The following is a 22,880-nucleotide window of genomic DNA, read 5'->3' on the forward strand; positions in this document are numbered from 1 at the left end:
GCAGGAAAAGACCTCTCTGACCTCAGCCGTAGCAATTTCTTACTTGACACATCCCCAAAGGCAAGGGAATTAAAAGCAAAAATGAACTACTGAGTCCTTATGAAGATAAAAAGCTTCTGCACAGCAAAGGAAACAACCAACAAAACTAAAAGGCAACCAACGGAATGGGAAAAGATATTTGCAAATGACATATCGGACAAAGGGCTAGTATCCAAAATCTATAAAGAGCTCACCAAACTCCACACCCAAAAAACAAATTACCCAGTGAAGAAATGGGCAGAAAACATGAATAGACACTTCTCTAAAGAAGACATCCGGATGGCCAACAGGCACATGAAAACATGCTCAATGTTGCTCCTCATCAGGGAAATACAAATCAAAACCACACTCAGATATCCCCTCACGCCAGTCAGAGTGGACAAAATGAACAAATCAGGAGACTATAGATGCTGGCGAGGATGTGGAGAAACGGGAACCCTCTTGCACTGTTGGTGCGAAAGCAAATAGGTGCAGCCACTCTGGAAAACAGTGTGGAGGTTCCTCAAAAAATTAAAAATAGACCTACCCTATGACCCAGCAGTAGCACTGCTAGGAATTTACCCAAGGGAGACAGGAGTACTGATGCATAGGGGCACTTGTACCCCAATGTTTATAGCAGCACTCTCAACAAGAGCCAAATTATGGAAAGAGCCTAAATGTCCATCAACTGATGAATGGATAAAGAAATTGTGGTTTACATACACAATGGAGTACTACGTGGCCATGAGAAAGAATGAAATATGGCCCTTTGTAGCAACATGGATGGAACTGGAGAGTGTTAGGCTAAGTGAAATAAGCCATACAGAGAAAGACAGATACCATATGGTTTCACTCTTATGTGGATCCTGAGAAACTTAACAGAAACCCATGGGGGAGGGGAAGGGAAAAAAAAGAGGTTAAAGTGGGAGAAAGCCAAAGCATAAGAGACTCTTAAAAACTGAGAACAAACTGAGGGTTGATAGGGGGTGGGAGGGAGAGGAGGGTGGGTGATGGGTATTGAGGAGGGCACCTTTCGGGATGAGCACTGGGTGTTGTATGGAAACCAATTTGACAATAAATTTCATATATTGGGAAAAAATAAAGAAGAGTTAATACCTATTCTTCAACTACTCAAAAAAAAAAATAGAATATGAAGGAAAAGCTTAAAATTCTTTCCAACAGGCCAGCAACCTTGATACCAAAACAGAAAAAGACAGTATGAAAAAGAGAACTATAGGCCAGTATCTCTGATGAACATAGATGTAAAACTACTCAACAAAGTATTAGCATATCAAATCCAACAACACATTAAAAAATCATTTCCCACCATCAAGTGTGAGTTTATCCCAGAAACAGAAGGGCAATTCAAGGTTCACAAATCTATCAATATGATGTATTACACTAACAAAAGAAAGGATAAAAGTTCTATGATCATCTCAGTAGATTCTTAAAAATGAATTTGACAAAGTACCTTTATTCATGACAAAAACAGTCAACAAAGTAGGGGTAGAGGGAACATACCTCAATGTAATATAGTCCATATATGAAAAAGCCACAGCTAACATCATACTCAATGGTGAAAAACTGAGAGCTTTTCTTCTCAGATCCGACATAAGACATGGATGTCCACTCTCACCACTTTTATTCAACGTAGTACTGCAAGTCCTAGCCACAGTAATCACAAGAATTAAAAGGTGTCCAAGTTGGTAAAGAAGAAGTAAAACTTTCACTATTTACAGATGACATGGCACTACTATATATAAAAAACCCCTTGGGGCAGCTGGTTGGCTCAGTCAGTAGAACTGGTGACTCTTGATCTCAGGGATGTAAGTCTGAGCCCCACATTGGGGGTAGAGTTTACTTAAAAAAAAAGAATATTAAAAAAAAATCCTGAAGACTCCACCCAAAACTACTAGAGTTGATACATGAACTGAGTAAAATCATAGGATACAAAATTAATAAACAAATCTGTTGTGTTTCTATACAGTAATAATAAAGTAGTGAAAGGAAAATTAGGAAACAATCTCATTTACAATTGTACCAAAAAATCCTAAGATACTGAGGAATTAATTTAACCGAAGAGGTAAAAGATCTGTTACTCTGAAATCTATTAAAACATTAATGACAGAAGTCACTTTCATGGTCAATTAATGAGGAAAGGTATACAATAGGAAAAAGCCAGTATCTTCAACAAATGGTACTGGGAAGACTGGACAGCAACATGCGAAATGATGACAATGAATCATGTTCTTACACCATACACAAAATAAACTCAAAATGGATTAAATTGGAGACCTGAAACTGTAAAATTCCTGGCAGAAAACATAGGTAGTCATCTCTTTGACATCAGCCACAGGAACAGTTTTCTGGATATGTCTCCTTTGGCAAGGGAAACAAAAGCAAAATTGAACTGTTGGGACTATAATGAAATAAAAAATCCTGCACAGTGAAGACAACCATCCCCAAACCAAAAAGGCAACCTACTGAATGGGAGAGGTAGTTGTAAATGATACATCTTACAAAAGGTTAATATCCAAAATATATGAAAAACTGAAAGAAGTCAATACCTAAATAAATAAATAAATAATCTGATTAAAAATGGGCAAAGAATCTGAATACACGTTTTTCCAAAGAAGACATACAGATGACCAAGACACTGAAATGATGCTCATCATCACTTATCCTCAGAGGAATGCAAATTAAAACCATAATGAAATATCACATTACACATATCAGAGTAGCTACAATCAAAAACACAAGAAATAGCAGGTGTTGTCAATGATGTGGAGAAAAAGGAATTCTCTTAACACTGTTGGTGGAAATGCAAACTGGTGTAACCACTGTGGAAAACAGCATACAGGTTAGTCAAAAAAATTACAAATAGAATTACCATATAAACCAGTATTTCCACTACTAGATATTTACCCAAAGAAAACAAAAACACAAGTTCAATAAGGAACATATACCCCTATGTTTATTATAGCATTATTTATAGTAGCCAAGATATCGAAGCAACTCAAGTGTCTATCAATAGATGAATGGATAAAAATGTGGTACACACACACACACACGCACACAGTGCAGTTTTACTCAGCCATAGAAATGAATGAAATCTTGCCATTTGTAACAACACGGATGGACCTAGAAAGTATAATACTGAGTGAAATAAGTCTGTCAGAAAAGACAGATTCTATGTGATGTCAATCATATGTGCAATTTAAGAAACAACAACAAAAAAGAACAAAAAAAAGAGAACAAAAAGCAGTATCTTAATACAGGGAACTGTTGGTCACCAGAAGGGAAGTGGTGAGAGGAGAGGTGAAATATACAAAGGAGATTAAGAGTTTGTTTGTTTGTTTGTTTGAGAATGACTCGGGGAGGGGCAGAGGGGGAAAGAAACAGAGAATCTTAAGCACCCAGTGTGGAGCCTGAGGCAGGGCTTGATCTCAAGACAGCTTGATCATGACCTGAACCTAAATTAAGAGTTGGAGGCTTAGGGGCACCTGGTTGGCTCAGTCAGTCACCTGACTCTTGATTTCGATCTCACAGTTTGTGAGATCAAGCCCCACATCAGGTTCTGTGCTAACAATGTGGAGCCTCCTTGGGATTCTCTTTCCCTCTCTCTCTGCCACTCCCCTACTTGTGCTCGCTCTCTCGCTCTCTCTCTCTCTCTCTCTCTTTCAAAATGAATTAAAAAAAAAAAAGAGTTGGACGCTTAACCAACTGAGTCACCCAGCATCCCTATAATACATTTATCTTGATAAGCACTAAGAAATGAATAGAACTATTGAACCATTATATTGTATACCTGAAACTATTTTAACCCTGCATGTGAACTATACTTGAATAAAACAAACCATATAGCACACACACAGTCTAACTGGAACTGCATGCATTCAAAGTCTGTGGTACCTCAGAGAGTTTATCCTCTACCTGTCAGGGACAGTGCAATTTTATTGTGGAAGGGAAGAGTGCAAGGGTTTCAGGGAAAGTATGGAAAAGAGATGGGGACCGTATTTAAATAGAAATTCCTATCAGAGCCTATGGAGTGACACAGCTTAAAAACACTTCCACAACATCTAGCCTGGGGACTTGTGAACTTTTCACCAAGCAAAACAACGTACAATGTATAAAGCAGATGAAGAAGGATTTGCTCTGGTTTGGGTCCCTCTGCTCTCCTAGCCTCTCTCAGTTCCTCCACCAGGCGCTACCCTTTACCATTTCCAAAGACAGCGCCCTGAGGGAGACTGTTCCACCTAGGGTCTAACTCAAACTCCACATCTTACTCCACAACTATAAAATTACTTGTCAAATAGTGCGCGCACGCGCGCGCGCGCGCGCACACACACACACACACACACACACACACACACTTGCAGTCGGAAACCTGAACTAGAATTCCAGCTAGGTTCTCCTTATTCCTAGTCCACAGCCGAGTGCCACCATGATACTGTGCTGCCCAAATTGATAACTATCTCTACTACTATAATCTGAACCATCTCTACTGAGAGTTTTACGTGAAGCACGTTTCTCAATACACACACTGAGGACAAGGATTTCCTAGCTTTTGTTCTGGTTCCTGAATTAACACTGCTTCCGTAACCTCAATTACTATAGTTTTAACGACATGTTACTTAATTTAAAAGCTTCTTCTTTTTTATATATTACAGCTTTACTAAGATATAATTCAATACCATAAAATTCACACTTTTGATTTCACTATTCAGCAGTATTTAGTATATTCACAGGGTTGTGCAAACATCACTGTTATCTAATTCTAGAACATGTCACCATCTCAGTAAAAAAAAAAACCATAACAATTAGCAGTCACCCCTTACTCTTCCCTACCTCAAGGCCTTAGAAAGTACTAATCTATTTTCTGTCTCTATGGATTTGTCTATTCTGGCCATTTCATAAAATTGAATACTGTATTATATGGCATTTTTGACTGGCTATGTTCATTTAACATATTATTTTCAAGGTTTATACATTTCTAGCATTTATCAGCACTCCATTCCTTTTTATAGTCAAATAATATTCCGTTCTATAAACCACATTATACTTACACATTTGGCAGTTGATGGACATTTCAGCTGTTTCTGCTTTTGGCTACCATGCATAATGGTGCTATCAATGGTTGTGTACTGGATTTTTCAGAGGATGTGCTTTCAGTTCTCTTAGGTATACAACTTGGAGTGGAATTGCCGGGTCACACAGGAACACTATGTTTAACATGTCAGAGGCCAAGTCTAAGAAGGTGAGGTAGGATTACCCTGAACTCATCTCCTCCCACAAACACACCTAATTTAAACCTACATATAGAACAATTGACCCTGAAGAACAAGTGACAGTGATTTCAACAACTTCTGCGCAACAAATGGCAGAGGGTTCACATAGTGAAGGGTAGGACAGATGGAGGCATGGTAACAGGAACCCTACCTCCATTGCAACAACCTAGAGTAGGGAGGGGTATCACTGAGGGGCCTGTATGCAGACTTATCCACCCTAGGGAATGGGCTGGGGGGGGGAAGCATTTTAAAGGGCAACTAGACTGTAAGTGAAAGAAATCTATTTACCAACCTCAGAACATGTGCCAGAGACCAGGTAACTGCTGGAACTTTGTCTGGGGTCAGAGGCACTGAGAAGCATCAGTTTTTATATCCACTCCCCCCCCCCAACTATACCTCCAAAGTGGCCTGATACGGCAGCCCCCTGGGACCCTCCCATCCATGGCTACAGCAGCCCCAGCTGTCTCACTGGGGCAGCCACAAAACACACACCTCAGGAAACCTCTGGCTCATGCCCACTTCAGGCCCATCCATCCTGGAAAGGCAGCCCTGGTATGGCATATCCCAAGACCTCCTGCAGCCAAAGCCCACTATAGTTTCAGCCATCCAGTTAAGATAACCCTAGCAAAGTATGCCTGATCAAGCGACCCCACCAAGGCAGCCCCAGTGCAGCATGCCCAGAGACCCCACCAGGCTGTGCCCACTCCAGCTTCAGCTGTTCTACAAAGTTGACTCCAGCAAAGTATGCTTCAGGTGCACCTTGGACCATGCCCATTCCAGTTCCAGCTATCTCATGAGGGTGGCTCCAGCAAATAGAGACCCGAGAACCCTAGTCTGTGCCCTCTTCAGTTCCGGCTGTCCTCATAGTGTGGCCCTGGAATGGCACACTCTGGAACCCCTGGATAGCACCTGTACCAGCCCCGGCTGACCCGCCAGGGCGGCCCCAATGCAATGCATCCTGGGACCTCCCCAGGCTACACCCACTCTAGCTCCAGCCAGCTCCCAGAACCTCTAGGATCACACAGTTTACAGAGAGGATGCTCCCAAACAAGGCCCCTCCTTCAAGACTGGGAGAGGTAGCTGATCTATTTCATTCACAGAAACAAACACAGGAAGTCAAAAAGAATGAGGAGACAGCGGAATATGTTCTACACGAAACAACAAGATAAAACCTCACGGGTGGGAAGAAACTACAGAAATGAACATAAGAGTTGAAAGTAATAAAGATGCTCACTGAACTTGGGAAAAGAATGGTAAGAACACAGAACTTCACCAAAGTTAGAAAATTCAAAAATGAATCAACCAGAATACAATTACTGAAATGAAAAATACACAAGAGGGAATCAACAGCAGATTAGAGAAGACAGAAAAATGGATCAGCAATCTGGAAGAAAAATTAATGGAAATAACTCAATCAGAACAGCAAAAGGAAAAACCAATTTTTGAAACTGAGGATAGTTTAAGAAACCTCTCAGACAACATCTAGCATACTAACAATCACATTACAAGGGGTCTAGAAGGAGAAAAGAAAGACAAAGAGGCAGAAAATTTATCTGAAGGAATAAGAGCTGAAATGACCCTAAACTTGAGAAGGAAACAGTCATCCAGATCCAGAAAGCAGAGAGTATCTCAAACAAATGAACCCTAAGAGATCCACACCAAGATATGATTTTTTAAAAAAACGCAAAAGTTAAAAATAAAAGAGAATCTGAAAGGCAGCAAGAGAAAAACCAAGAGTTGTATACAAGGGAAGCCCCATCAGATTATCAGCTGATTTTCCAGCAGAACTTTGTAAGATTAGAATAAAGTGGCAGGATAGATCTGAAGTGTCAGAAAGGAAAAACTTATATCCAAGAATATTTTACCCAGCAAGATTATCATTCAGAACTGAAGGACAGATACAGAGTTTCCCAGATAAAAACTAAAGAAGCTCATCACCACTAAACTGGCACTGTAAGAAATGTTCAAGGGTCGTCTTTAGGTGAAAAAACAAAGACCAAAACTAGAAATAAGGAAATATATGAAAGAAAAAAAAATCTCACTACTGAAGGTAAATATAAGTAAAATATAAGTGTCCTAAGTGAAAGGGTATTTTCCTACTAAAGGTAGTGGATTAGCTACTTAAAAAGCTAGTGCGAAGATTAAAAGACAAAAATAGTAAAATCAACTAAAACTACATTAAGCGATTTAGGAATACACAAAACAACCAGATGTAAAACTTGACATCAATAATATGAAAGTGTGTGTGTGTGTGTGTGTGTGTGTGTAGAAAGTAAAAATGTAGTGCTTTTAGAACGTATTTGAACCTAAGTGACTATAATCTTAAAATAGACTGTTTTATATAAATATGTTGTATATATGTTATATATATGTGTTACATATATGTTATACATATGTTATATATACATTATATATATGTTATATATATGTTATATAAATGTTATATATGTTATATATATATGTTATATATATGTATCATATATATACACACCTCATTGTTACCACAAGCCAAAAATCTACAATAGAAACAAAAATTAACAGAAGGAACTTAAATAGAACACTATAGATAACCACCAAACCACATAGGAAGAGACCAAGAGAAAAAAGTAGCAGAGAAGAGCTACAAAAGCAACCAGAAAACAAGTCCAAAATACTACCTACCTATTCATAGTTATACATACCTATTCATAGTTACTTTAAATGTAAATGGACTGACTGCTCTCAAAGATTAGCTGAATGGAAAAAAAAAAAAAAACAAGACCAACTATATGTGGTCTACCAGAGACTCCCTTCAAATCTAAAGAACACACAGACTGAAAGTGAAGAGATGGATAAAGACATTCCATGTGAAGAGAAATATAAAAAAGCTGGAGTTGCAATACTCGTATCAGATCAAATCAGACATTGAAACCAAGACTGTGACAAAAGACAAAAGAAGACATAGCAAATGATAAAGGAGTCATATAAAGAAAAGGACATTTGTAGATATTTGTGCACCCAATATATAAACACCTAAATATATAAGGTGTATATTAACAGACATTAAGTAAAAATTACAATAATACAATAATAGTAGTGGATTTTAATACCCCACTTATCATCAGTGGATAGATTACCCAGACAGAAAATGAGTAAGAAAACATTGGCCTTGGGGCACCTGGGTGGCTCGGTTGGTTAAGCGTCCAACTTCGGCTCAGGTCATGATCTCACGGTTCATGGGTTCAAGCCCTGTGTCGGGCTCTGTGCTGACAGCTCAGAGCCTGGAGCCTGCCTCGGATTCTGCGTCTCCCTCTCTCTCTGTTCCTCCCCTGCTCTCACTCTGTCTCTCTCTCTCAAAAAGAAAGAAAGATTAAAAAAAATTTTAAAAAGGGGCCCCTGGGTGACTCAGTCGGTTGAGCGTCTGGCTTCAGCTCAAGTCATGATCTGAGCCCCACATCAGGCTCTGCGCTGATGGCTCAGGACCTGGAGCCTGCTTCGAATTCTGTCTCTCTCTCTCTCTCTCTCTCTCTCTCTCTGCTCCTCCCCCACTCATGCTCTGTCTCTCTCTTTCAAAAATAAATAAAAACATTACAAAAATTCAAAAAAAGAATCAGTGTATGTCTATGAAAACCTTTAAAAAACAAACAAAAAAAAAGAAAACATTAGCCTTAACACATCAGACCAGATGGACTAAACAGATATACACAGTACATTTCATCCAAAAAACTGAAGAATACACATTTCTTTCAAGTATACGTGTAACATTCTCCAGGACAGATCACACCTTAGGCTACAAAACAAGTCAATAAATTAAAGAAAACTGAATCTTATCAAGCATCCTTTCCAACCATAATGGCATAAAAGTAGACATCAATTACAAGAAGAAAACTGGAAAAAAATAAATGCATGGGGACTAAACAACATGCTACTAAACCAGGTGAATGAATATAGCAGAGTAAATCACAAAGTACCTTGAGACCAATAAAAATGAAAACACAACTTTCCAAAATCTATGGGATGCAGGACTCTGAAAACTCTGAGACTTTGATGAAAGAACAACAACACAAATGAAAAAATACACCATACTCATGAACTGGAAGAATATTTTTAAAATGTACATATTACCTAAAGCATCCTGCATATTCTATGCCATTATTTTCAAAATACCATGACATTTTTAACAGACCTAGAACTATTATAAAATTTGTATGGAACAACAAATGACCCTGAATAAGCCAAAGCAATCTTGAGAAACAACAAAGCTGGAGGCATCATGCCCCCTGATTTCAGTCTATATTACAAAGCTATAGTAATCAAAACAGCATGGTACTGATATGAAAAACAGACACATAGATCAATGGAAGAGACAGCCCAGAAATAAACACACTGGACAACTACATGCAAAAGCATGAAATTGGACCACTATCTTACACCATATACAAAAATAAATTCAAATGGTATTAAAGACTTGAAACCATACCTGAAATCATAAAATTCCTTTAAGAAAACATGGGCAGGAAGTTTGTTTTAAAGAAATTCATCCAAGGATTTTATTTTCACCTAATACAGGCAGAAAGCTCTTGGACATCAGCCTTAGCGCTATATATATATATATATATATATATATATATGTGTATATATATATATATATATATATATATATATTTGGACCCTTTCCTCAGGCAAGTGCAACAAAAGCTAATATAAACAAATGGGATTATATGTAACTAAAAAGCAACTTCACACCCAAGAAAACTATCAACAAAACAAAAAGGCAACATAGTGAATGGGAGAAGATATTTGTAAACCATACATCAAATAAGAGGTTAATATTCAAAATACATATAGAAGTTATACAACTTAATAACAAAAACACAAATAATAAAATAAATATACATACAAATTAAAAAAATTTTTTTAAATTAAATAAAATACAGAATAAAATATGGACAGAGGACTTGAACATACAGTTTTCCAAAGACATGCAGATTGGCCAATGCATACATGAAAACATGCTCAGTATCACTAATCATCAATGAAATGCAAATCAAAGCTACAACATAATATTAGGCCATGCCCATCAGATGGTCTATTATCAAAAAGAAAAAAAAAATAATATGTTAGCAATGATGTAATTAAAAGGGAATTCTCATCCACCATTGGTAGGAATGTTTAATAGGTGCAGGCACTATGGAGGAAAATAAGATTCTTCAAAAAATTAAAAACAGAACTATAATATGATTTACCAATTCCGATTATGGTTTTTTTAATCCAAAGAAAACAAAAAAAAAATCTATCTCAAGAGATATATACACCACTGTGTTCATTACAGAACTATTTATAATAGCCAAGATATGCAAACAACCTAAGTGTACATTGCTAAATTAATGGATAAAGAAGATATGGGATACATATATGCAAGGGAGTATTATTCAGCCATAAAAAATGTAATGTTGCCATTTGCAATAACATGGATGAACCTGGAGAGCACTTTCCTAGGTGAAGTAAGTCAGACAAAAATAATACCATATGATTTACCTGATATGTGGAACCTAAGAAACAATAATAAACACAACAGAAATAGACTAATAGATATAAGATACAAACCTGGTGACTGGGGTGGGGAGGGATAGGGAAGGTGGCAAAATAAGTGAAGAGAACAGAGAGGTGCAAACTTACAGTTATAAAATAATTAAGTCATGGGGATGTGTACAACATAAGGAATACAGTCAGTGATATTATCAGAATTTTGTATGGTGATAGATGGTAACTGGAGTTATTTTGGTGATCATTTCACACTATATAAAATTATCAAACTATTTTGACGTACAGCTGAAATAGGTTACTACATGTCATTATACTTCAGTAATTTTTTTCCAAAAAATTGCCCAACTATTGTCCTAAGTGGCTGCACCATTTTACAATCTAATCAGCAATGCCTAGGTGTATGAAGCTTCCCGTTTCCCTACATCCTTTCTAATTCTTGTTTTTATCATTTTTATTTTAATCATCTTAATAGGTGTGAAAGTGTATTTCATTGTAATTATTTCTATTTCCTGAATTACTCATTATTTTGAACATATTTTTATGTGCTTATTTGCCATGTGTAAGTCTTCTTTGGAGAAATGTTTATTCAAATTCTTTGACCACTTTAAAACTTTTTTTTATTGTTGAGTTAAAAGGGTTTTTTATATATTCTAGACACTATACATTTATCAAGTATGTAATCTGAAAATACTTTCATCCATTCTGGATCTGTATTTTCTTTTTTTTTTAAACATTTTATTTATTTTTGCAAGACAGAGAGAGACAGAGTGTGAGCGGGGGAGAGGCAGAGAGAGAGGGAGACACAGAATCCAAAGCAGGATCCAGGCTCTGAGCTGTCAGCACAGAGCCCGACGCGGGGCTCGAATTCACGAACCGCGAGATCATGACCTGAGCCGAAGTCAGATGCTTAATTGACTGAGCCACCCAGGCGCCCCTGGATTTGTATTTTCACTTCTTGATGGTGTCCTTGAAATACAAGTTTATTCATAAGGGTAAGTAATAGTTGATAAAATTGAACTCAACATTTCTTCTTTCATTGCTTGTTCTTTCTGTGTCCTAGCTACTAACCTACTGCCTGATACAAGGTCACAAAGATTTACTCCAATTTTCTTCATACTGTTTTACAGTTTTAGCTATTACATTTAGTTCTGTAATCCATTATAAAGAATCTTTTCATATGGCGTGAGGTAGGGGTCCAACTTCATTCTTTTGCATTAACTTATCTCGATGTTGAATAGACCGTTGTTTCCCCACTGAACTTGGTTGGCATCTCTGTCACAATCAGTTAACTGTAATGTAAGAGTTATTTCTGGATTCTCATTACTATTGCATACACACAGGATATATATAAAATATATATAGCATAAGGATGAAAATTCTGTTATATATATAATAAATAATTTCCATCCTCATGGCAGAAACACATGATCCTGTTTTGACTATTCTAGGTTCTTTGCATTTCTATATGAATTTTAAGATCAGCTTTTCAAAATGTAAAAAAGTAATTGGAATTTTTACAGAGATTACACTGACTCTGTGGATCAAATTTTTGTCTTAACGTTAACTCAATCATGACCATATGATCTTTTAAATTAACTGTGACATTTAATTTTTTCAGCCATGTTTTATAATTTACAGTGTATACGTCTTGCACTTTTTTAAAGTTTATTCCTATTTTATTTTGTTGCTAATAAAAGTTTAATTGCTTCTTAATTTTGAGTCTCCATTACTAGTATATAAATATACAAAAGACTTTAAATTTTTTTATGTTTATTTTTGAGAGAGAGAGTGAGCATGAGAAGGGGAGGTACAGAGAGAGAGAGAGGAAGACAGAGAATCTGAAGCAGGGTCCACACTGTCAGCACAGAGCCCGATGTGGGACTCGAACCCACGGACCATGAGATCATGACCTGAGCTGAAGTTGGGTGGTTAACCAACTGAGCCACCCAGCTGCCCCCATAGAAGAGACTTTTTTTTTTTCAACGATTATTTATTTTTGGGACAGAGAGAGACAGAGCATGAACGGGGGAGGGGCAGAGAGAGAGGGAGACACAGAATCGGAAACAGGCTCCAGGCTCTGAGCCATCAGTCCAGAGCCCGACGCGGGGCTCGAACTCACGGACCGCGAGATCCTGACCTGGCTGAAGTCGGTCGCTTAACTGACTGCGCCACCCAGGCGCCCCTAGAAGAGACTTTTTGATAGTGACCTTGTACTCTAGAATTTTGCCAAACTCATTTATTAGTTCTAATAATAATTTATTCATTCTAAAAGATTTTTAGTGGACTCTACTGGATTTTCTAAATCAAGATCATGGGCATCAGTAAATAGAGATAGTTTAACTTCTTCCCAATGTGCCCAATCTGGATACATGTATTTCCTTTCCTTTTGTAATTTCCCTGACTAAAACCTCCAAAACAATGTTGAATAGAAGTGGTGAGACCAGACATCCTTTTTTTGTTACTGATCTTAGAGAAGGAAGCATTTCTTCTTTGACCGTTAAGTGTGCTATTAGCTGTGGGATTTTTGCGGACCTAATTTATTAGGTTTAGAAAATTCCTTTACATTCCTAGTTTTTAGTTAGTTTGTTTGTTTTGGAAAGGCTATTGGCTTTTGTCAATTTTTTTTTTTTTTTGCATCTACTGAGACGGTCATGTGATGTTTTCCATTAGTCTATTAATATGGTCTATTATACTGATTTTCATATGTTAAACCAACTTTGCATTCTAGGGAAACATTCTACTTTGCGATGGAGTATAATCCTTTCCATATATTCCTGGATTCTACTTACAAGTATTTTGCATGAGGATATGTCTATATTCATAAGGGATATTGAGCTTTGTCTGATTTTGTTACCAGAATACTACCAGACTCAGAATGAGCTGGGAAGCATTATGTTCTCTTTTATTTTTTTAGAAGGCGTTGCGAACCACTGGTGTTAATTGTTTAAGGTTTGATCATCAATGAAACCATCTTGGCCTGGGCTTTTCTTTGCAGGAAATTATTTGATTACTAATGTATTATGTGTGCTTGTTACAGGTATAGTCACATTTTTTCTTCCTTCACTTTTAGAAACTTCATTCTAGGAATCTGTTTAATTTGTTGGCATACAATTGCTCAGATTATTTTCTCATTATTTTTATTTCTGTAATATCATTAGTGATATTCCCTTCTTGACTCCTTATTGTAGTAATTTGATATTTGAGTCTTCTCTCCTTCTCTGGATCAATCTAGGTAAAGTTTTGTCAATCTTGTTGTGTTTTCAAAACACAAAGTTTTGATTTTCTCCCATGTTTTTCTATTATCTGCTTCATTTTTTTCTACTATAATCTTCCTTCCTCCCTTCCTTTCTTCCTTCCTCACTCCCTCCTCCCTTCTTTCTCCCTTCCTTCCTCCCTCCCTTCTTCTTTCCTTCTTCCAGTTCAACTTGTGCTTATTTTTCTTGTTTTGTTTTGAAATATGGAACACATCACAAATTGGCACGTCATCCCTGCACAGGGCTACGCTCATCTTCTCTGCATTGTTCTAATATATCCGCTGCCAAAGTGAGCATTATTTTTCTTGTTTCTTAAGTGGAAGATTAGGCTGTTAGTTTTAAATGTTTTCTTCTTTTTCAATATAGGTATTCATTGCTATACATTTCCTTCTAAGCAACTGCTTTTGTACCGTCCCGTAAGTTTTAGTATTTTATATCTTCATTTTTATTTACCACAATGTATTGTGTAACGTTGGCAGTTTTCATTTTGACACCTTGACTATTTAGGACTATGTTGTCTAATTTTCACCTATTTGTGGATTTCCCCAATTTCCTTCTGTTATTTCAAATTTGATCACCTTATGGTTGGAGAATAAACTTATGATTTTTATCCTTTTACAATTATCAAGGCTGGTTTTATGGACTTATATATGGCTTACCCTGGACTATGTACCACATACTTGGGAGAAAAATGTACATTCTGTTATTGGTTGAAGTGCCGTATAGATGCTTCTTAACTCTATTTTTTAAGCTTTCTATTTCTGTGTTATTCTACCCATTATTGACAGGGTGGTATTGAAGACTGAAGTCTATCATTATTGAATTATCTATTTCTTCCTTGGAGTACATCCCTACTACCTTCTAGGCTTCATGATTTCTGATGAAAAGTGATGTTAATCTTTTTGAGGAGGCTTGCGCACGATGAGCTGTTTTTCCTTGTTGCTTTCAAGATTTATTTTTGTATTTTGACAACTTGCACATATGTGTAGGTGTGCATCTCTGTGAGTTTATCCTGTTAGGAATTCAGGGGTTTTTTAATCAAATTTAAAAATATTTATGTCATTTTTTCACTATTTTTTCTGTTTCCCTCCTTTTTCTTAATTCGTTTATCTATATATCCGTACATGTAATGAGGTTCCCACAGATTGAGGTTCTGTTCATTTTCCTTCATTCTTTTTTAAGAATGGTTTATTCTTAAATAAAGAATATTCTTAAAGAAAGGAAGGGAGGAAGGAAGATTATAGTAGAAATCTTGGACTAAATTGATCTATATTCAAATTTTCTTTGTTCTCTCTTCTGCCAGATCAAATGTTTATTCCCAGGGATCTTGTAATTTTTGGTTCCATTGCAAATGAGATTGTTTCCTTAATTTCTCCTTCTGCTGCTTCATCATTAGTATATAGAAATGCAACAGATTTCTGCACAGAGATATCTTGTGACTTTACTGAATTTATGTATCCGTTTTAGTTGGATGGGGTATTTCAGGTTTTCTGCAAAATGTATCATGTCATCTGCAAAATGGTCTAAGTGTTACTTTTTCCTTACCAGTTTGGATGAGTTTTATTTGTTTTTGTTGTCTAATTGCTGTGGCTAGGACTGAGGGTAGTATGTTGAATAAAAGTGGTGAGAGTAGACATTCTTGTCTTGTTGCTGACTTTAGGGGAAAAGCTCTCCGTTTTTGATGATGTTTGCTGTGGGTTTTTCATATATGGCATTTATTATGTCAAGAACTCAAAGAACTTCTATTTGCCTCTTTCTTTTATAATGTCTCTTTATTGACAATTTGGTGAGACATTTTTCTCAAATTTTTCACTCATCTTTAGACATAACTTTTTAAAAAAAAATTTTTTTTTAACGTTTTATTCATTTTTGAGACAGAGAGAGACAGAGCATGAATGGGGGAGGGGCAGAGAGAGAGGGAGGCACAGAATTGGAAGCAGGCTCCAGGCTCTGAGCCATCAGCCCAGAGCCCGACACGGGGCTCGAACTCAAGGACCGCGAGATCGTGACCTGAGCCGAAGTCGGCCGCCCAACCGACTGAGCCACCCAGGCGCCCCTAGACAGAACTTTTATTAAACACTTTTAATGTAGTTCACTCAATGCTTTTTTTTTTTTCCTCACTCAGTGCTTTTAATAGCTTACTTACAGTCTTTGTTTATGAAGTCTGACATTTGTGCTGGCTCTGGGATAGTTTCTATTGACTGGCTTTCTTCCAGGGTATGGGACATGCTTTCCTCTTTTTTTGTAACCTGTCATTTTAAATATATAATCTTGCAATTCTGAAAAGCATGTCCTCCCTGACCCCATATTACTTTCCTCTTGCCACTGAAACAAGTTACCACAAATTTAGTGATTTAAAACTATGCAAATTTATCATTTTACAGCTTTGCAGGTCCTAAGTCCAAAATGAGTCTCAACAGGCTAAAACCAAAGTGTTGGCGGGACAACATTCCTACCGGAGGCTCTGTGATTGAATCTGTTTTCTTTCTTTTAAGGTTTTTCTAGTTTCTAGACACTGCCTGCATTCTTTTACTGGTGGCCCTATCACTTCTTCCAAGTCATTAGCAGCTCTTTGAATCTTTGCCACATTTTATCCCTAGGAGAAGTCTTCTTCCTCTCTCTTCCACATTCAAAGAGCCTTTAAATTGGAAACTAGATAATCCAGGATAATCTCTTCCAAGCCAGCTGTTGGCTAATTTAACTCCTCCTTTTCAGGTAACAGAACAGATTCCTATCTCCTGACCATGAGAACTTCTACGTCTTTGGGGAGGAGGCTTTACGGTGCCTCCCACACCTCCACAACATTTGCTATTGTTACTGGTAATGGTTCAGTGAATTTTCCGGACTAATTGTGTCATGTCTGAATTGTGTGTACATGTGGCCACTCACATCTCTGCTTGAGGAACTTAATTGTTAGCTAGTGAATGGTTAGAGATTTCCTTAAATAACTGGAACCAGTAGGTATCCCAGTCTTTGCTGAGTATCTGTATGTTTTAGGACATGGCTCCAGTGTTCTGGCATTTTACAACTCTGAATTAGCTTTCCACTTTTGCCCTGGACTAAGTCTCAATATGACCCACAGATAAAACACAGTTCAGGACCTTCTCAGTTTATTTCTGACATGGGCACAGCCCTGAACATGTGTGTTACTTCTGGGCTTTTATTCGAGTATTTAAAATATGCTGGAGCATTTAAAATGTTCCTATGGACATCTTATTTCTCAGTTCTTCCTTTTAATTTTTTTGGTCAGCACTTGTATCCCTGCCTCAGGATTAAGTCACTGCAGCTGACTGTTTTAACACTCGGGATAGGCTGTTTGCACAGACAAATCTGCATCAGACTTCATCAAAGAAAGCCCTAAGAACTGGTTTTTTTCAAGGAGCTACTGGATAAGAAAAATAGTGAAAATACTCCAGGGATTGGGCTGTTGAGAGAACCCAAACTGTTTTGCCCTACCCAGCGCCTCACAAACTGTTGGTTTTGACAAGTAGCATGGTTGCGAGGTTATCGGTTTCCACAGCTACTACCTTGCCTGGACAGGGAAACGGGAATAAGAAAACTTAAGATGTCACAAAGCTTGCTTTTCTTACTGACATTCAGTTGCATTCTTTGAGTAAGTGCTACATTAATTATTAGAAGCCTTTACTTCCAAATTCCTACACAAGCTGATTTAGAGAATGTTTGCAATTGTTATTGCTTTTACAGAGAGCAGATTTTTACAGGGACTTATTCCACCATTTTGGAAGGGCTTCCTGACAGGTCTTTCTTAAATTTCCAAATTTGCCTCTTCTGCAACTCGCATCCTTTCTCATTACCAGGATATCAAACCTTCTGACCAACCACTGAAGGTTTAATCTTTTGAGAATTTACCACAAGTAGGAGTTGTTTTCTCTACCTCACCACCATAATCTATTCTTCTAAAACCTAGTTAAAAATTAATTTTTCTCTTAAAATCTTCATATAAACCAACAGAATGAGATATAGATTATGATCATTATGGCAGCTGGCATGCATCCAATAACCTGAATCTTTCACATCATGCTCTTGTCTCTAGTCATAAAACTGTGTATTTATTTTCTATTGTTGAGTAACAAATTACCCAAAAGTTATTGGCTTAAAGCAATGATGATCATCCATTAGCCATAAAAGTCCTATCCATTAAACAGATGTTCAGTTGCTATGTGATCAAGCAACTATTGGTCTGTGGTTTCTGTGGTAAAGCAAATTGGGACTGCTTGGTTGGGTGATTCCAGCTTGGATTCTGTTTTGTTGCAGTCAGGTGATGGCGGTGTCAAAAAGACTCACTTCCAAGGTGATTCAACTACAAGGCTAGTAGCTTTGTGTTGGGTTTTTATTCAGCAGCCTCAGTTCCACTCCACATGGGCAAAAGGTTGTTTGAGAGTCATCATGACATGAGAGTTGGTATCCCCTGGAGTGAATGATCCAAGAAAAGAAGAAGCTCCGGTGCCTTTTATGACCAAGTTTTGGAAGTCACACATCACTACATTTGGCATATTCTGTTGGTCACTCAATGTCAACTCTGATTCAACAGGAGAAGGGCACCAATTCTTGGAGACATGAATCATTTCAGGACACGATAGAGGCCCAGTGTTGTAACACCTGTTTTGCTTAAGACCTTGTGCAAGATATAAGATGTTAAAAATATGACCCTTCCCTTAAGGAAGTACAGATCTGGGGCGCCTGGGTGGCTCAGTCGGTTGAGCATCTGACTTTGGCTCAGGTCATGATCTCATGGTCTGTGAGTTTGAGTACCACATCAGACTCCGTGCTGACAGCTCAGAGCCTGGAGCCTGCTTCAGATTCTGTGTCTCCCTCTCTCTCTCTCTGCCCTTCCACCACCCATACTCTTTCTCTCTCTCAAAAAAACAAAAAAACAAAAACAAAAACAAAAAACATTAAAAAAAAATGAAGTACAGATCTAATGCAGAGAAAAAGGTAGGTATTCCAGTACCAATACTACTGCAAATAAGTGATATGTTAAAAAAGAAATAAAGACTGTATACTCTGAGAATTAAGGTACAGAGTTTATATATTATGTAATATATATATATATGCACATATATATATATATATATATGCTTGTTTGTGTTTTTTGTTGTTGTTGTTTTAAATGTATTTATTTTGAGAAAGACAAAGAAAGCTTGTGTATGCATGAAACCCAGGGAAGGACAGAGAGAGGGAGAGAAAGGACCCCAAGCAGGCTCCATGCTGTCAGCACAGAGCCCCACATGGGGCAACGGAGCCCAAACCAAGAGTCAGACACTTAACTGACTGAGCCACCCAGGCTCTCCAAATACGCTTACTTGAACGGCTTAAGCAGCAGATTTAGATTACTTGAACTAAGTTTTTATAAAAAGATTTTCAAGCTCATGGTAGGTAAAATAACTTCAAATATCATAAATCATTTTTAGCTAAGCCCTTGATACCAGAATTTATTGGCCACAATTATAAACTGCCAGTAGGATTTGAAGAAAAACCAGTGTCTTCTGAATTTAACTCCTATCCTCAAATAGAAATTACCTTGCTATCATGTACAACCAATCAAAACAATGTGAATAGATGGACAACTAGCAAAGAAATTGAATCAGAAATCAAAAACCTCCCAAGAAACAAAACTCCAGGACCAGATGGCTTCACAGACAAATTCCACCAAACATTTAAAGAAGAGTTAATACCTATTCTTCTCAAAATGTTCCAAGAAACAGAAAAGGAAGGAAAAGTTCCAAATTCATTCTATGAAGCCAACATTACCCTGATACCAAAACCAGATAAATATGCCACAAAAAAAAAAAGAGAGAGAGAGAGACAGAGAGAGAACTACAAACAATATCCCTGATGAACATAGATGTGAAAATACTTAACAAAATACTAGCACACTGAATTCCATAATACATTAACAAAATCACTCACTACAATCAAGTGGGATTTATTCCTGGGGTACAAGTGTGGTTCAATATTCACAAATCAATTAACATGATACATGACATAAATAAGAGAAAGGATAAAACCCATAAGATCATTTCAATAGACACAGAAAAAGCATTTGACAAAGCATACAATCCGTTCATGATAAAAATCCTCAACAAAGTCAGCTTAGAGTGAACATAATTCGACATAATAAATGCCATGTATGAAAAAACCACAGCAAACATCATCAAAAACGGAGAGCTTTTCCCCTAAAGTCAGCAACAAGACAAGAATGTCTACTCTCACCACTTTTATTCAACATACTACCCTCAGTCCTAGCCACAGCAATTAGACAACAAAAACAAATAAAACTCATCCAAACTGGTAAGGAAAAAGTAACACTTAGACCATTTTGCAGATGACATGATACATTTTGCAGAAAACCTGAAATACCCCATCCAACTAAAACGGATACATAAATTCAGTAAAGTCACAAGATATAAAATCTCTGTGCAGAAATCTGTTGCATTTCTATATACTAATGATGAAGCAGCAGAAGGAGAAATTAAGGAAACAATCCCATTTGCAACGGAGCCAAAAATTACCAGATCCCTAGGAATAAACTTAACCAAAGAGGTGAAAGACTATAAAACACTGGTGACAGAAACTTAAGATGACACAAATAAATTTGAAGACATTTCACCCTCATGGATTGGAAGAACAAATCTTGTTAAAATGTCTATACTACCGAAAGCAACCAACTGATTCAATTCAATCGCTATCAAAATACCAACAGCGTTTTTCACAGAACTAGAACAAACAATCATAAACTTTGTATGGAAACACACAAGACTGCAAGTAGCCAAAGCAATCTTGAAAGAGAAAAGCAAAGCTGGACGTATCACAATTCCAGACTTCAAGTTATATTCCAAAGCTGTCGTGATCAAAACAGTATAGTACTGTCATAACAATAGACACGGAGATCAACGAAACAGAATAGAAAGCCTAGAAATGTACCCACCATTATACGGTCAATTAACTTTCAAGAAAGGAGTAAAGAATATGCAATGGGATAAAGACAGTCTCTTCAACAAATGGTGCTGGGAAAACTGGGCAGCTATATGCAAAAGAATGAAAGCTGACCACATTCACCATACACAAAAATAAACTCTAGATGAATTAAAGACCTCAGTGAGAGACCTGAAACCATAAAAATCCTAGAAGGCAGCATAAGCAACTTTTTTTCTGGATAGGTCTCCTCAGGCAAGGGAAATAAAAGCAAAAATAAACTATTGGGACTACATCAAAAGACTGCATCAGAGCCTGACATGGGGCTTCAACTCACAAACCTTGAGATCGTGACCTGAGCCGAAATCAAGAGTTGGACAGCCAAGTGATTGAACACCCCAGGCACCTCCTAAGTAACAGACTTTTAACTATAGAGAACAAACTGATGGTTACCAGAGGGGAGATGAGTGGGGAGATGGGTTAAATGGGTGATGGCGATTAAGGATTGAGTCTTTCCAGAAATACAAAGTTGTACAGTTTTTAACTATTTGCTCCAAAGTTGGCAAATATATTAATATACAACAGAGAATGACTATGTGGTTTACTACATTACGTGCTGAACATGCTGGGAACTTCAGGGAATGATTTGCTCTAACAACATTAAGTGAGTTGATAGGCACACCCTAATTCATCAAATTTTGAGATTTAAGAATCTTTAGTTACACCCAGTGCCACCAGGCTGGGAGGAATACAACCTAAAACAAAGTGTAGTGATTCAGAGTGAACTTAACAAATCAAATTTGTCTTGTGTTTGCAAAGACATAAAATTAGAAAAAAAAGAAAGAAGTTTGTTAGGACCAATAAATCGACAACAATGGTGAGAATTCTGAAGCACTGCCGTTAATAATACAGATTCCCCCCAGGATCCTACTTCAAGAGAGTTTGATTGGGTGAAGGCCTCCAGTTTGCATTTTGACTCCTACTAGCTGATTCTGAAGCAGTCGCCTAAGACCACACCTAAAGAATGAGAGCATTACTGTATGGGACTTACCCTCTTTGAGCACAGAAGGAACATCCTACATTATGATTCGGTAGACGTGAGTACATGTCCCAACCACAGCACTAAGCAGCCACGTGACCTTGACTAGTTCCCTTCCCATTCCTAAGACCCCTGTGAATCATGGTGAAAATTCTCGTCTCATGCTCGGTAGTAATGAAGATAAAAATGGCAGCGTTAATGAAAGCCTTTCTAAACTGTAAAGCTTCTGCAAATGATATTAAGAATATTCTTACTGCTGAGGCATCTGCCAGAGGTGGCTAGTTTACATCCTTGGTCTTATTTATCATTCAGAAGATATTTACTGCATGTCTACTCTGCGCAAGGCTTCGTGGCGGATGTACTTCCTCTGGCCTTTATACAAGCCTATAACGGGATTTCAGGACTCACAAATGGGCTATTAAACCACCAGCCTCTTCCTGAGAGTTCTGCCCTCCCTTTGATACACAGAACTTTCCTCTGATGATTAAATTGGCACCTCTGTATAAAAATGTTCCCTTCTTATCCTCTGGGGAGGGTGCTTTCTCCCGTTATGAGCTTCACAAGGGAGGAGTGTGGCAGGCTATGCTGTAGATTGCAAATTGTTAATTTTTAATGCGAGAAGGCAGATTCTGCTGGCGTTCTTTATGTTACCGATTGCACTGTTGGTCTCTCACCCACTCTGCAATGCATCCCGTTAGCTGCTCCAGGAAGGTGGCTCTTCCTTGCGAGAGGTTTCAAGATGCCAAGTTGTTTAGTGACTTTCTAAGTAAGGAGACACAGGATCCAACTCTGTTCACCATAAAGGACAGAGCTGACGAA

At 37.6% G+C, this 22,880-nt stretch overlaps 1 protein-coding gene and 1 pseudogene across 3 annotated transcripts in view; both read right to left on the reverse strand.

The window, feature by feature from the left end:
* The window catches only part of TAFA1 (TAFA chemokine like family member 1), a 508,553-nt gene that overhangs the window by 340,196 nt on the left and 145,477 nt on the right, over positions 1 to 22,880 (reverse strand). The gene's annotated exons all lie outside the window — the stretch shown is intronic.
* LOC121016909 (uncharacterized) lies at positions 14,284 to 14,379 on the reverse strand (annotated as a pseudogene).

The sequence above is a fragment of the Herpailurus yagouaroundi genome, unplaced genomic scaffold, assembly GCF_014898765.1.
Source record: "Herpailurus yagouaroundi ecotype Mexico unplaced genomic scaffold, PumYag 213, whole genome shotgun sequence".
NCBI lineage: Eukaryota > Metazoa > Chordata > Mammalia > Carnivora > Felidae > Herpailurus > Herpailurus yagouaroundi.